The sequence below is a fragment of the Tamandua tetradactyla genome, chromosome 1 (assembly GCF_023851605.1).
Source record: "Tamandua tetradactyla isolate mTamTet1 chromosome 1, mTamTet1.pri, whole genome shotgun sequence".
In the NCBI taxonomy this organism is placed as follows: Eukaryota; Metazoa; Chordata; class Mammalia; order Pilosa; family Myrmecophagidae; genus Tamandua; species Tamandua tetradactyla.
In genome coordinates this window covers 137,166,968-137,181,156 of record NC_135327.1, presented here as the reverse complement: position 1 = coordinate 137,181,156, position 14,189 = coordinate 137,166,968, and positions in this window count along the sequence as shown.

Genomic DNA, 14,189 nt, shown 5'->3' with positions numbered 1-14,189 from the left:
GGAAAAGCAATGATCCTTGAAATATTGGGTAATTCAATTATTCCTAAAAGTAAGAACAGTGAGTAGTCCTTTATATGTTCCACGCTACCCCATTAGATATTATGTACTTCTTAACGATCTATAGACTTGAGGGCAGTGAGTGTGTCTATATGGCTTATTTATGTGCAGCACAAAGGTCTTCATCGGTTTCAATCAATGTCTTCCTTATAAACAGAGCTAGCTACTTGTGGCTATAGTAGGCAAGTCTTTCATTGCATATTTTCAGACTTTTTGCTAGAAAATGCTGGAATACAGAGTCAGTCCATCAGCTTGTCAGTGCTGCTCTTCTCATGGGAGCACCTGCAAAATTTGAACAGGTGAGTTTTTGCATAATCATACAGCAAGGAAATAGGCTGCCAGGTTATATACATATTCCTGCTTTGTTTACTTTTTAACATAAAAATAGTAGGTTACAGATACATAAGCATAGTCAAAACTTTGTGTATCTCATCTCTCCAAAGCCATGTTATGATAGCATTAATAGTGGAAAGACAGGTACATAATGATTTATGCAAATCCTGTGACACTGCTTTTACGTTGCAAAGGGCCTGTCTCCAATGGAAGAGACTGATACCAGCCTAGTTTATTTATAGTCACCCAAGAACAGAGAGTCCACTCTGAAAGCCACATAAGAGAGCACAAATAATAAAACAATCTCTTTTTGCCCATTGCCTTAGTATCTATATTGATACTAGTACCTGAATATATAGGATTTTTATGTGCTCCCTAGCAAGAAAGGACCAACAGGATACTTCATATAAATTTTCATTCAAGTAAATACCCCATCCATGGCTTTTTGGTGGAAACATACCCTGGCTCTGATGGGGTATGCATTTTGCTAAGACTTCCTATGTTGCTTACGGACTCAAACTGATCAACTCCTTTGGGAATAGAAGTTTACATTTTTCTGCATTGTATGCAAATAATGAACTCCTAATTTTCCATGTAACCTAGAATGTCAGCAGCAAGTTTATGAGATTTTATGTTACACGTTTTCAATCCGTGACTAAAGTCTTTTTGACATAAAATTCAAGGTGCATCTGTGTTTAGGGCAGGGAGGAAGGGAAGAGCTGGAGAGTAGAGGAAGCTGGTTCCTCAGCCATCTCCCCTGGGTGCCCAGAACACAGAACCACTAATGAGCTGGGGCTTTTAATACAGCCATTAGCCCATGTTGCTTCACTCAGGGGTTCAATGTTCTGGACCTAATGAAGTGATAAAAATCAAAATTTTAAATTCTACTAGAGTAGGGACAAAATCTTACTAGCTTGGATGTTGTCCATAGTATTTGTCACAGGACTAGCCATAGGGAATGGTTAAAAAGTGACTTTTAGCCACATAATGGAGAGCTGCTGTCACCTCTGCTGAGGGGAATGTGTGGTTAGGCTTTTTTGCCAAAGCCCAAGATCATGATTGTGCTATGTGGGTACACTGGAAATTTTAGAGCATCTTGAACAAACACTGAAAAGTCTCAATTTTAGTCTATAATAGTGCCGCTATTTACAATTGCAGCTGTTAGTCCAACATTTACACTTTTTTTCTCAACTTTAAAAGTAATAGCAACACACTCCCTTTTAAATAAAACAAATAGTTAAAACTTGCTCCACATTGAGGGAAAATTGATAGACGATAACAGAAAAGTAAACTAAATTAGATGTTTTTTATTTGGTGAAAAATACAGCCATGGTTTTTATTTGTTCTCGAAAACAACAAAAGAATAACATAGAGCTATTCAGTAAACATCAATAGCATTATTAGAGTTATAAACATTGGCCAGCTAAGAGAGAAAACTGTTCTGTGTACACACACACACACACACACACACCCATGTCATGCACGCACCCAGAAAGCAAGAGAAATTGCATTGGAGGGCTACTGTCTTCTAGAATCATCATTAAAAATAACTTTTAAGAATCTTATTTACTTTGCATTACAGCATCAGGTATCTGCTTTCGGCAGTAGTACAAGAAAGAAAGTGGGGTTGGGGTTGAATACAGAGTGAGGCCTCCTCTCTAAAAGTCACTGAAACACCACAAGCCTGAACGATATGAATATTTTCCTCTTGCTGTTTTGGTCAAGGTCTCTGAGGAATCTTTGGAAATCTTTTTTTCCACATGGGCAGGCACCTGGAATCGAACCCGGGTCTCTGGCATGGCAGGCAAGAATTCTGCCATTGAGCCACCATTGCACCATCCAGGTATTAGCTTTTCAGAAATTGGAATAATTACTATTTCACATTTAAAATTCAGCATCAAGCTGGAAGTGACACGTGGTTATTTGCCACCTACTTTTAACATTGAGATTTCAACCTATTTTATTGGACAGACCTCTTTTGCCAGCATTACTTGGGCTTCTACAGTCCTCAAGCAGGATTTTCCCTGGGATTGTTTACGTGGCTGACTTCAGTGAGATGCTTCCATGACTTAGCTCCTGTTGGAGATTTTGTCAAGATTGACTGCCATCTGTAATATTCTGTATTTTTTTTCTATATCTTACAGGAGGTGTTGACTTTAGGTGTTAGGTCCCTGGGTGATTTGAGTCCTGGCTGCCTTAGCAATGACCTTTATCCTTGTATATTCCCATGAAATTTGAGGCAAACTAACCTTCTTTGCTACTGGTACTCAAATTTGACTTCTGGGAGCCCTGAGCATGGTATTTCCTCTGGAGAGTTCATGCCTTTTGGGGCTTCCAAAGAACGGCCTTTTGATCTTGCGGGAAAAAGCCATGGCTTGCTGTTTCAAGTTAGTACATTCAGACGTTGCAATACATCGCCAGCAGCTCTAAAGAATAAAAAGTAATAAAAAACATGTTTTTATTCGTTGGAGGTGATTCCACCTTTACCCCCTCTACATTCTTCTTTCTATGAATTAAGATATGATTGTGCATAATAAAGGTTGGAAATTGAGTCACAATTGTTTCCCAAGGTACTCTTCCTATCCCAAATTTTCCATTACTTTTAAGAAGTTTTTGCATGTCTCTTTTTAATGCAATTTTATTGGGCTATATTCATATACCATATAATCATCCAAAGTGTACAATCATTGGTTCACAGTGTCATCATATGGTGGTGCATTCATCACCACAATCAACTGTTGAACATTTTCTTTACTCCAGAACAATAAAAATAAGAAAGAACACCCAAATCATTCCATACCTCTTACTCTCCCTCATTAATTTATTTTTTATTTTCATTTTCTTATTCATCTACCCATATGCTGGATAAAAGGAGGATCAGTCACAAGGTTTTCACAATCACTTGGTCACACCGTTTGCATGACCCTTTACCACATTTCCATTTCTAGCTTCCTTAACCTAATTTTCACTTGCTATAGTCCAGATTATTTCAACAGACTCTTGCTTAGATTTCCTGATACTCAGCTCTGCCTTCCTTGTCCATGTCCAGCCTGTCTAATCATGACAGACTAAATTCATTCAAATACTGATTTAGTCATTATACTTCCTTCCTGCAAAACAAATAGCTCCCAACTAATTAGTGCCTCCTATCTTGATACTCTCTTGTCGTATACTCAGTAATTCAGTTAGCACCACCCAACTATCCAAACATATTTCCCATTACCCTCCTCATACGTTCTCTACCTTAGCCAGGCTAACGTCCTTCATAATAGGCATCACTTCTTAGCTTTCAGCCATGCTTTTTTTTTTTTTTTTTTTTACATTACTGGAAATGTCTTGTTCTTCCCCAGGTAACTTTTTGCACTGTACCCATTCTTTAAGAGACTCTAGAACTTATCATCCCCGTTATACTTTACATCTATTATCACCCATTGGGTGATTTCTTTTAGTGACAAGCAAACTGTCACTCAGTTTGTCTCATTTCATTAGACACTCTCCAGTGACCATGCCCTGTATTTAATCTATTCACAAACTGTAAGATGAGAATACAAGGAAGATCTTGCTTATTGAAATAGTTTGTGCATAGTGAGTGATTAATAGACATACAGTGTTTGACAGTTCTTTAGCTCTATTTTGGAAATGCATCATCCTTCTTCCCAAATAATTGAAAGTATGAAATGTTAACCCAAGTATTGTAGGAATTTAGTTATTAAAATTGATCTACTATTATGTGCCAGGAATGGGAGATTCAGCAGTAAACAAAATAGTCAAAGATACCTATCTTTATAGAACTCAATTTCTAATGTGTGTGTTTGTGTGTGTGTGTGTGGGGGGGAAGATTTAACAGACAATGAAGAAGATTATTATCAAAAACATATAGATTTATGGATGGTGACAAATTTAGGAAAGGAAAATAAGGAGTTGGGGCTAGGTTGGGGATGGGATATTAGAATTTTACATATCTTTTCCTAGCAAGAATGCACTGAAAAGTTTTAATTGTCCGAAATGTGTTCCTTAGAAACTAACTTTAATATGAGAAAATGCAGCAGGAAGTTTCTTGGAAAATATTATTTGGAGCAACCCATGCAGTTGAGTGAGGAAAGCAACATTAGCAAAGGGTAAAGTTGGATTGCAATGTTGTTGCAACAGAGAACCCAGACAGTCCTATGGTAATATCTAGGGCTGGGCTGGCCTTTCAAATCTACACTGAAATGAGTAAAAGGGCTTGGCCATTGTACCCCTTCAAGCACAAGACAGTGAATGTGTTTTGCCCGTGGGGAGAGGGCATAAATTTGGGTATGACTGATCCTTTTGGATGAGGGCATTTACTGGACAGGAACTCATCTGTGACCTCTCAGCTGGGGGAATGATCCCTCAGTCTTGAAGAGGTCTTTTGGGTGATATACGGCTTTCACTGCGGTCCACTCCTTTTACCGCTTGGATCTGCTTGCTTAGTTTGGTATGTTCACTGCATCTGGGAATGACCTAGGATTCTGGTTACCCTTTTTCCCTGGGGAAACTCTTATCACTGAGTATATTAAGCGCCCTTAGACTGTGGCTGCAGACCTCTTCATCTACAGTGAAAATTACACATGGAACTATCAATAAACATTCCACTGGGTCCCCTAGGTGCCAAATCTATTCTAACCTGATTTCGTTGTGTCGTAGTGGTTCTTCCTCATCCTGATGACCAGGGTCAATTGTCCATACAAGGTTAGTGACTCCTCTCCTTGCCTGTTGGTCTCTTGGCACAAGGTGTCTGAAATGATAAACAGCTGTGACATGTCATTTAATGGGAATCTTATTGTGGCCATGGAGGAAGCATTTTCCCTATGAAAACCAGGAAATCTAGACCCACAGAGTCTAACGTTGTAAAAATAGGAAGCACAAATTCTCCAAGAGGATCATGGGAAGAGATGGAAGCAGATGCTCCTGTATTTCCACTCCTTGTTGCACAGACCTATGTATTCTACCTTAAGGACACAAGAACTATACAATGTTTATTAATTTAAGGTATATACTGTATCCCTTTCATCTCTAAGCTGGTGGCTCAGCTGTACTTTCAAATAGATGTTCCATTGATTTAGCAGGCTGGCAGCTTCTGAGAGAACAAGTATATCCTGTGGTCGTACGTCCACTGCTACCCCTCCTTTTCTCTAAATTGAGTACTTTAGCCCAAGGTGATGCTATGTGGCATTCTGGGTTAATAGATCAAATATTTTGTATGCCCTTCAATAATGGTGCTGGCCAAGGATCTCAGTCAGGAAAGGCAAATTCATTTAGAATATGTGTTATTTCTATTCAAGGTGAATGGCTGCCCTTCCAGATTGGAAGTAGTTCAATGCATTCAACTTGTCAACAAAAATCTGTTGGTCTCTAGAGAGATTGATCACAGTGGGGAGTTCAGTGTTGATTTCTGTCCTTGGTAGGTTGGGCATCTGGCAGAGACAATAGTACATCACCCTCAAGTAATGAGAAGCTCTTGTTCTCATGTCCCTGAATAGCTTACATCCCTGCCATTGTGGGTTAGCAAAGGGGATTTCTTGAAAAAGGTCGGGTGACATTAACTAGCCAAGTCTTTCTGTCTAATTTGTTCATCTGTGCCTCTTCCATGAAGGATGCTGATTAGTGAGTTTTAACCTGTGATACAAATCTTCAAGAGGTTCATGTATATTCCTATTCCTCAGACCCCTTTGTCTCTAATATTCCAATCTTTTTATTTCTAGAAACTTGGCAAGTCTTGCACAACTATACATAAGTAAGTTCTGTTCTTATTTCTGGCCATTTCTCCTTCCATACAAAATGGATGACAGCCTGCATTGCCCAAAGCTCCACCCAATGGGAAGACTCTTCACCACAGATCCCTTTCAGTTCCATATTTACATGGGGCTATTGGGAGGCAAATGTTTAATTTTAGTTTGCATGTGAATATTAAGCTGACCCATCTGTAAACTTAGCTTGGCATTTTTCCTACTTTATTAGTTGGTCATTAGTTTCTGTGCCCTTTGCTGATGTGGCTTATTATTCCCTCTGATGTTGTTTGGGTCAAATACAAGATACATCACTTCTCCTTAACAATGGATTACTGTTAAGCCTGCCTAACTTCATGAGTTGGTGGGTCTCATGAAACCCAGCTCTTGATGGTCATCTCGGGCCACATGGTAACTTGTTGTTCTTTAATCAGCTGCTTCATTTCTACCAAGGATCAGGACATGAAAAGAGCCATTTTCAAATGGTGTATATTTCTGTAGCAGATGGTATGGCTTTGCTCCCTATGGCCCTATATGCTGATTCTCCTACTGGGGCTTTCCTTAAATTCTGTAAGTCATCTTCTCTCACTGTGGATTACTGTAACAGAGTGCTTCTCAAGCAGGAGTGATTTTTCTCCCAGAGGACATGGCAATGGCTAGAAGCATTTTTTATTAACACACCAGAGAAGGATGCTACTGGCATCTATTGGCATGTGCTAAAAATTCTACAAGTTACAGGCCAGCCGTCCACAACAAAGGATTATCTAACCCAAAACATCAATAGTGCTGAGGCTTTGAAAGCCTTTCCTAGTACTAATAGTTGTATTGGAAAAACTGGCCTACACAGAGTTTCCTGTATGACATCCTACATCTGCTGCAGAGTCCTTTCTTATTCTGGGATTCAGACAAAGTTGGCAGCCTTTTAGTGTCACTTGTACAATTACAAATGTTAGAAACATTACCTAGAAAAATATATGGCAAGACTAGACGCCTGATGGGAAGGGGGACACAGAATGCAAATTTGGTGCAGTGAAAGAACCTTTCCTTTGAAGTCAGAGAATCTTGGGATCAAATCAAATTTTGCTAGTTTTGTGACTTTGCATCATAGTCAGTCTCTCTGGGGCATCAATTGGCTCATCCATAACATAAAAGTAATGATATCAGTGAATTTGCTGTGAGATTGTAATATGATGAGTAGTAAGGTATTTTTGATTCTGGAGTGGAGTGATGATAGTATAAATGAACAGAACGATAAATAAGAAAAATGTACTCGAAATATAACATTATGAGTTTAACATTAAATTTATTTTATTTGATAAAATAACAGGGTCTCTTTGAGGAAGCATAACAGACCTTTGAAAATTTAGGACTTGCATTTAAGTAAAAACACATTATTTCATTTTGGAAAATGGAAGCTATTTTAGAAGTAGGGAAAGGAAATCAAGGGCTGGAGTGACAAAAATGTGTGAGATTTATAAATAACCAACCTCAAATTCAGACCATGATGAACTCTTATTTAGATCTTGGGAATAGATTTCTTAGTGTACTCTCATTTCTCCCATCCGGTCTCTATGAGAAAGCTAAATATATTTTCTTAAGCCCCCTTTAAAAACTGCAGCTGACTTGTTTAGGGGGCTTGGAATTCTAGTCTCTTTGTTGTTTGCCTCTAATGTACCCTTCTAGTCTCATATCTCACCACATTTCTGCATTGCTGTTCAAGACAACAACAAAACAAAATTTCTTGGGACTTTTCTATGGTCCTTGAAACAAACTTCTTTCCCCCTCCATGCCTTTGCCTCTGAAGTTGCTTTTATGTGAAATGTCATTATAAATCCCACTTATTTCCAGAAGATAGGGGTAACATTCAGTTTAAGAAGAAAATATGTGCTATTTAAACTAGAATGTTTCTTTCAGATAGCCACATATCTAGCCATCAGGATGTTAGAATTATACAGAATCATATCTTAATTCAAATAATTTGGGTTCAATGCAAAGAAGTAAGAATCAGGTCACCTCTCGTTTTCTCATCCTTGACAACTTCTTTCCATTACAGGTGGCAATGGACCATTGCCAGAACATAGAGGAAGACCTTTATGTCCTCCAAGGTGTTTATCTAGAATGGGTAGCTGATATTACTAAATAATACCCAATCTAATTTTATTTGACCTGAGACCAATTCTTTTTAAAATAGGGTTAACTAATGTGTGAACTGGGTAGAATCATTGTCTGCACTACCTTACTTACCTTTTAAAAGTCTGTCTGTTCTCATTTCTCTTGGTATATCCATCCTTAAAAGCTCAGGGTCCTTCCTCATCAAGCTCTTGCTTAATTCCCCACCCTTTTTCCCTGGCATCACACCTCACTGCATCCCGATTCCAGTCATACTAAGCACTTTAGCCTCACAGACATGCCCTTCTTTCCCTGGTCTCCAGGATTTTGCGCAAGCTATTCTCTGTGTTTTGAATTTCCTTAATGCTTAAACTCTCCCAACCTGGACAGCTCATTCTGGTCTTTTTAGTTGCAATTTCGATGTCTTATCGTCTTAAAGACAAATACAAAAATACCTTTCTACTGCTCTAGACTAGGCCTGGAATTCTCCTGTGTTCTCCCCTACTACTCTTTGCCTGTCTTGCTAATAATATAATCAAATTCATAAAACAGAAATTGCATTTTTAAAGCCTCAAATTTAGGCTATGAAAGAACTAGGGGAGATGCTAAGTATTATTTCGTATTGCAGGCTCGGATTGGGGCACAGTACCTGCTGTTCAGTAGTGTCAGAGGAACTGCTACTGCAAATCTAAAGAAGAGAGCTTTATTAACAGCATAATAATTCATGAATTGGGCAACATCAAGTAAAAGCAGGTGCTCCCAAGCAGGTGAGGGAACACTGGAATAAACAATCCAAAGAAAGAATGGAAATGGCAGCAATCAGGCAAATTCTGTTCTAGCCACTTATTGTAACATTAAAGCAGAAGGAAACATATCCAAAACTGATTGGCCAGAGTTCAGGCTTCTTTTTCTTACTGGATTTCCTGTGTGTCTCATTCTCCAAGTGGCACATTCCTGAAGTCTGATTGCATCAGGGTAGCCTGTTCACCCAGTGTGCCTCTTTTGCTAGAGGGTCAATTTAAAGTTCCTTTAACAGTAGGGATTAAAATTTTGTTGAAATTATTTTTTCCTTATGAAGATATTGATATAATAGAATTTTAGGGCTGTGTCACTCAATATGGAACAGGTTAGGCTGCAGTAATGAGCAGTGACCATATCTCAGTGACTTAACCCAATCTCTTGTTTCTTGTTCATACTATATGGTCCTTGTGGGTCAAATGGAGACTCCACTCCAGTATTTTATTGTCCTCCCTTTGGGGTGTAATGACAGATTAGAAACGGACACTAGGTGAAAGAAAGACGCTCAGGCTGGAAGCCTGTTGGAGAGCAGTGACAGTGAAGATGAGAAGTACGGAATGGAGAGCACCTGGGAGTTGGAAGATACGATGAATTCCATTTTGTACATTTAGGGCTTGAGAAAGAGTCTGATACACGATTTAGACTTAGGACCCTCAATACCTATTCTGTGCCCCTTCTCAGTAATTCCTAAGATCCATATCCACATAGAACAAAGACAAGCAAAATTCCCACATTTTCTCCATTATGAGAGAATTTTGCCCTGAAACCAGTGTAGTTTCCTGGAGGGATAAAAAGGACCCCACATCTGGACTATACTGGGACATACATGATTAAAAAGAAACAGGCCAATTGTCCAAGCTCTTTTCCTATTTGTTCTTGGTCCATACCTAAATCCTTTATTGTTCACTGCTCAAATATTAAGGGCCCATAAGACTACAGAACAGGAAGGTAGAGAAAAAGTTTCTTCCTAAAACACTGGCTTAGGGCAGAGCTAGTGTAATCGGCCACTCTACGGGTGCAGGTTCTCCATCTTCCTTTGAAGTGGGACCTAGCTTATGTCCATAATGGTTAAAGCCACTGATGGTGATGTTAATAGCAAGGGGATTACAGGGGGCGGGAAGGAGTGTGTGTGTGTGTGAGTGTGTGTGTGTGCATGTGCGTGTGTGTGAGAGAGAGGAGAATAACAAGTTAGTAAGCTGTAAATTTCTGGGCTATAGTTACAGATATTTTGGAAACTATTATTTTGAAGTATGGATGTGGATGAGATAATTCAGAGAGTATTCATGGAATGAGAATACCCAGAATTTTGAGGATGGAGTCTTGGAAAATAGTTAACAAGTGAAGTTTTTAAAAAGGATTTTTTTTTTCAGCATCCTTGTACAAGTTCATGAAGATAATAGTTCCTATCACCTCCTGCTGAGCAGAAATGCATTTAGGTACATGTGTGTGAGCAAAAATAAAATTTGTAAGTGAATATTTAAATATATTTAGATGTTATAGCAATTAGTATTAGTTAGATTTTCCTATGAAAGTCAGAATTATCTTCTGCATTATATGGGCATTTCCTTTAGAAGAGTGATTTTTTTTTCATTTTAGATTCCAATGTGTTGTAGAAAATTCTCACATAGAAATTTTATTTTTAGATATAGGAATTCATGATAATGTAAAACTTTTTCACAAAAGACTTTAATGAGAGTTTAAGAATTATTTGCAAGTTAATACAGTTTTTCAGGTTTCATGTTTTATGTTAATTCTAATCAAGTTCCACAGCCTTATATTCCTTTTGAGATGTTTGGTTGCTAGAAGTTATTCCAGTTTCTTAGGGAATTGTTTTCTTAACAGAAGTGCCTGAATTCCTGGCTTAATTCCCATAAATAGAAGGATGTCTCACTTTCAGAATTTTATTTCTTATAACTGTTAATACTGAGAATGCAGACCATGGCACTTGGTCAAATGATAATATAACCTATTTTCTTCTAACTTATGGTACTGATCTTCTCCCTCTATGGATTTTCTCAAGTCAGACCCATCCCCGCTCATGAATGAAATAGATTGATAAGTATATGATACAATTTGAGTCAAGCTTCCCCCCAAATTGGTACCAGTACCTCAAATTTTCACACTGGCCACAATTTTTAAGAAGTGCCATTTATAAACTTGCTTCTTATAAAAGTTATACTTTGGTAAAGCTCTCATTAAACAAATTACTTTATCTGGTTTCTCTATATTGTACCCCTGGATTCACATTTTATTTCTCAGAACATAAAGAACTGTCAAACTGTTTAGTTATTTTAGACCTGTAAATACAAGGGAAAGGAAGAAAGAGGCAACTGTCTCTGGCCAGAAACTATTGGAACAGTTTAAATCATTTACTCCCTTTCTTGTTCTATAAGAATTATCAATCAAGGGGAGATCAGAAGGTTCAAGGAAAGCTATTGTGTTAGTTTACAAGCTGCTAGACTGCAGTATACCAGAAATGGAGTGGCTTTTATAAAGGGAATTTAATAAGTTACAAGTTTACAGTTCCAAACCTATAAAATTGTCCAAACTAAGGCATCCAGGGACAGATACCTTAATTCAAGGAAGGTTGATGGGTCAGGAACACATCTGTTAGCTGGGTAGTCACATGGTTGGCATCTGCTGGTCCCTTGCTCCTGGGCTCCGTTGCTTTCAGCCTCTTTTCCTGTGGGAATCCTCACTTACTTCTCCAGGGCTGGTTTTCATCTCTTGGCTTTCCTTGGCTTGCTTAACATCTCATGGCACTATCTGCTGGATTCCAAGCATCTCCAAACATCTGTGTCTCTATTCTCCAAGTTTCAGCATCTGTATTAGGTCTGAGGCTTCTGCCCTTTCTGACTCTCTCCAAGATACTTACTCTTTGAAAGGATTGCAGTAAACTAATCAAGACCCACCTGGATTGGGTGAAGTCACATCTCCAGGCAACCAAAAGGTCACACCCACAATTGGGAGTGTCACATCTTTGTGGAAATAATCTAATCAAAAGATTCCAACCTATAGTATTGGATTAAGATGAAAAGAAATGGCTGCCTCCACAAAATGGAATCAGGATTAAAACCTGGGTTTTCTGGGTTTCATAATATTTTCAAATCAGAACACTATCCTCTTGTCATGCCTCTCTAACATATATCTTTTTATTTACGCTTAATCCTTATTTCATCCATTATTCTAAAATTTTCTAGCAATTCATCTCTCTCAGTGGAAAGGCAAAAGGTAGTGGAAGCAAGCCACCCAATTTCATTGTAACTATAGGTAATTAATAATCTAGGTGAGATTATGTCTCTTGAATTGCCCTGAAGTCTTCCTGAACAGAATGATTCCATTTTCAAAAAAAATTTCATAATGCTTTGCACATCAAGGACCTCAATAAATTTTATTAGAGAAGTTAATGAATAAATGATGAGTATACTTCAAAGCATTTCAACTATTAAAGAGATTTCTGGAGGGGAAAAATCTTAGACAATCTATTCTTTAGAAAAATTTTAAAGTAGCTTTAAAATTAATTTCCCAATAAGCATATAGCTCAAAATATTCAGACAAATTCACAAGTTTGTTGTAATAAATAAAATAGCATTGGTCTAGAATTCTTCCATGAAACACACAAAATGTTGAGTAAATGAATTACTATTAAAACATGGGTGGTGTGTTTTCCAAGTCCTTTAAACAAATAAAACACAATGTACCACTATAAAGGACAAATTCCATGCTGACCTGTTCTGCCAAGCAAAACACATACATGTTAATTCATGGAGACATTGATTGGTACACCAGATACCTCAAGAAGATTAATTGCATTGTTTTCTGGAAACTTCTGGGTGTGAAGGCTAACTTGGGGACCACCGTTTTGAAGGTACGTCATCATAGCCTCAGAATCCCATGACCAATCAAGTTTCCATATTGGTTTCTTATGTTATTTAATTTCTGGCCATTTCTCAGTTCACTTCCTTCTTTAACTTGACTTCATGTAGTCTTAATTAACCCAGATCCATCAACTCTGGGAGCCTTAATATTAAGATGAAATTATCTTTGCAAACAAATGCAAAGAAACAACTCTTATCCTGCAGATCAGCATCAGAACTGTTTGCAGGAAAGACAAAGGAATCATGTGAACAAATATTAAATTAAAATTGCAGAATTCTGATTTAGGAAATCAGAGCATTCCAAATGCCTTCAATCAGTCATTAAGTTATTATTCTTCAAATTGTCTTAGATAGAATGATAATGGTTCTATTTTTAGCTCTCATTTATGTGTTGTGCTATCCTTTAATAACACAAGTAGTTCTGAGCTTTGCAAATAAATTCTAAGTTGTTCATTTTTATCCTTTGGCATACTCCTTGAAATGATTTAAACTTGCCGTCATTTTAATGTCTTCTTAGGCAATTTAAGAGCAGAGGAGGATACATGGGTATCATCCAACTGATAACAATCACTAAAAGAATTTTCTTCCTCGACTACATCTGCAGTTTGCCTATGGCCTGATTTTTTAAGGCTTTCCACCTATTGACTCATCATCACAACTAGCCAAAAGGAATTTCAAGATGAACAAAAAGTGAAAGGTCACATTCAGCTTTTTCTGCACTCTTGGGAAAGCCTTTCTGGGTAAAAAGTCATTCTTGATTTCTTTTAGCTAGAAGACCCGCCTAGAAAAAAAATTATGGAGTGGAAAAATTTGGAAGAGCAGCTCCTCTTCCACCCCCCACCCCCCCTACCCCTTACCACTTCCCTACTCACCCCACCCTTCCTTCCCTTTCACTGCTGCCCTAGCCTTACTGCTGCCTCCTCTGATCAGAAACTTCTATAGCCGTGGATGACCTTAAATGGTAGATCCTTTAAGTAGGGAATGTGCTTTATTATTTTTAAATTTTTTTTTAAATCTCTGTTACCCCCAGAGTACCTGAGGCATGGAAGACCCTTAAGACATATTTATTGATTCTCTGTCTTACTGACTAAATGACTGCATGAATGAAAGAATAACTGATTGAATAATAATAATTTTTTTAAATAGTTATTTTCCTTCTTGTCCTCCCTCTTATTTTTCGAGTTATTTTAAGAGAGCATGCATTATAAATTAGCTATTTGCTTAACCTTTATTGTATATTTGAATTTTTAAATAAGTCTAAACA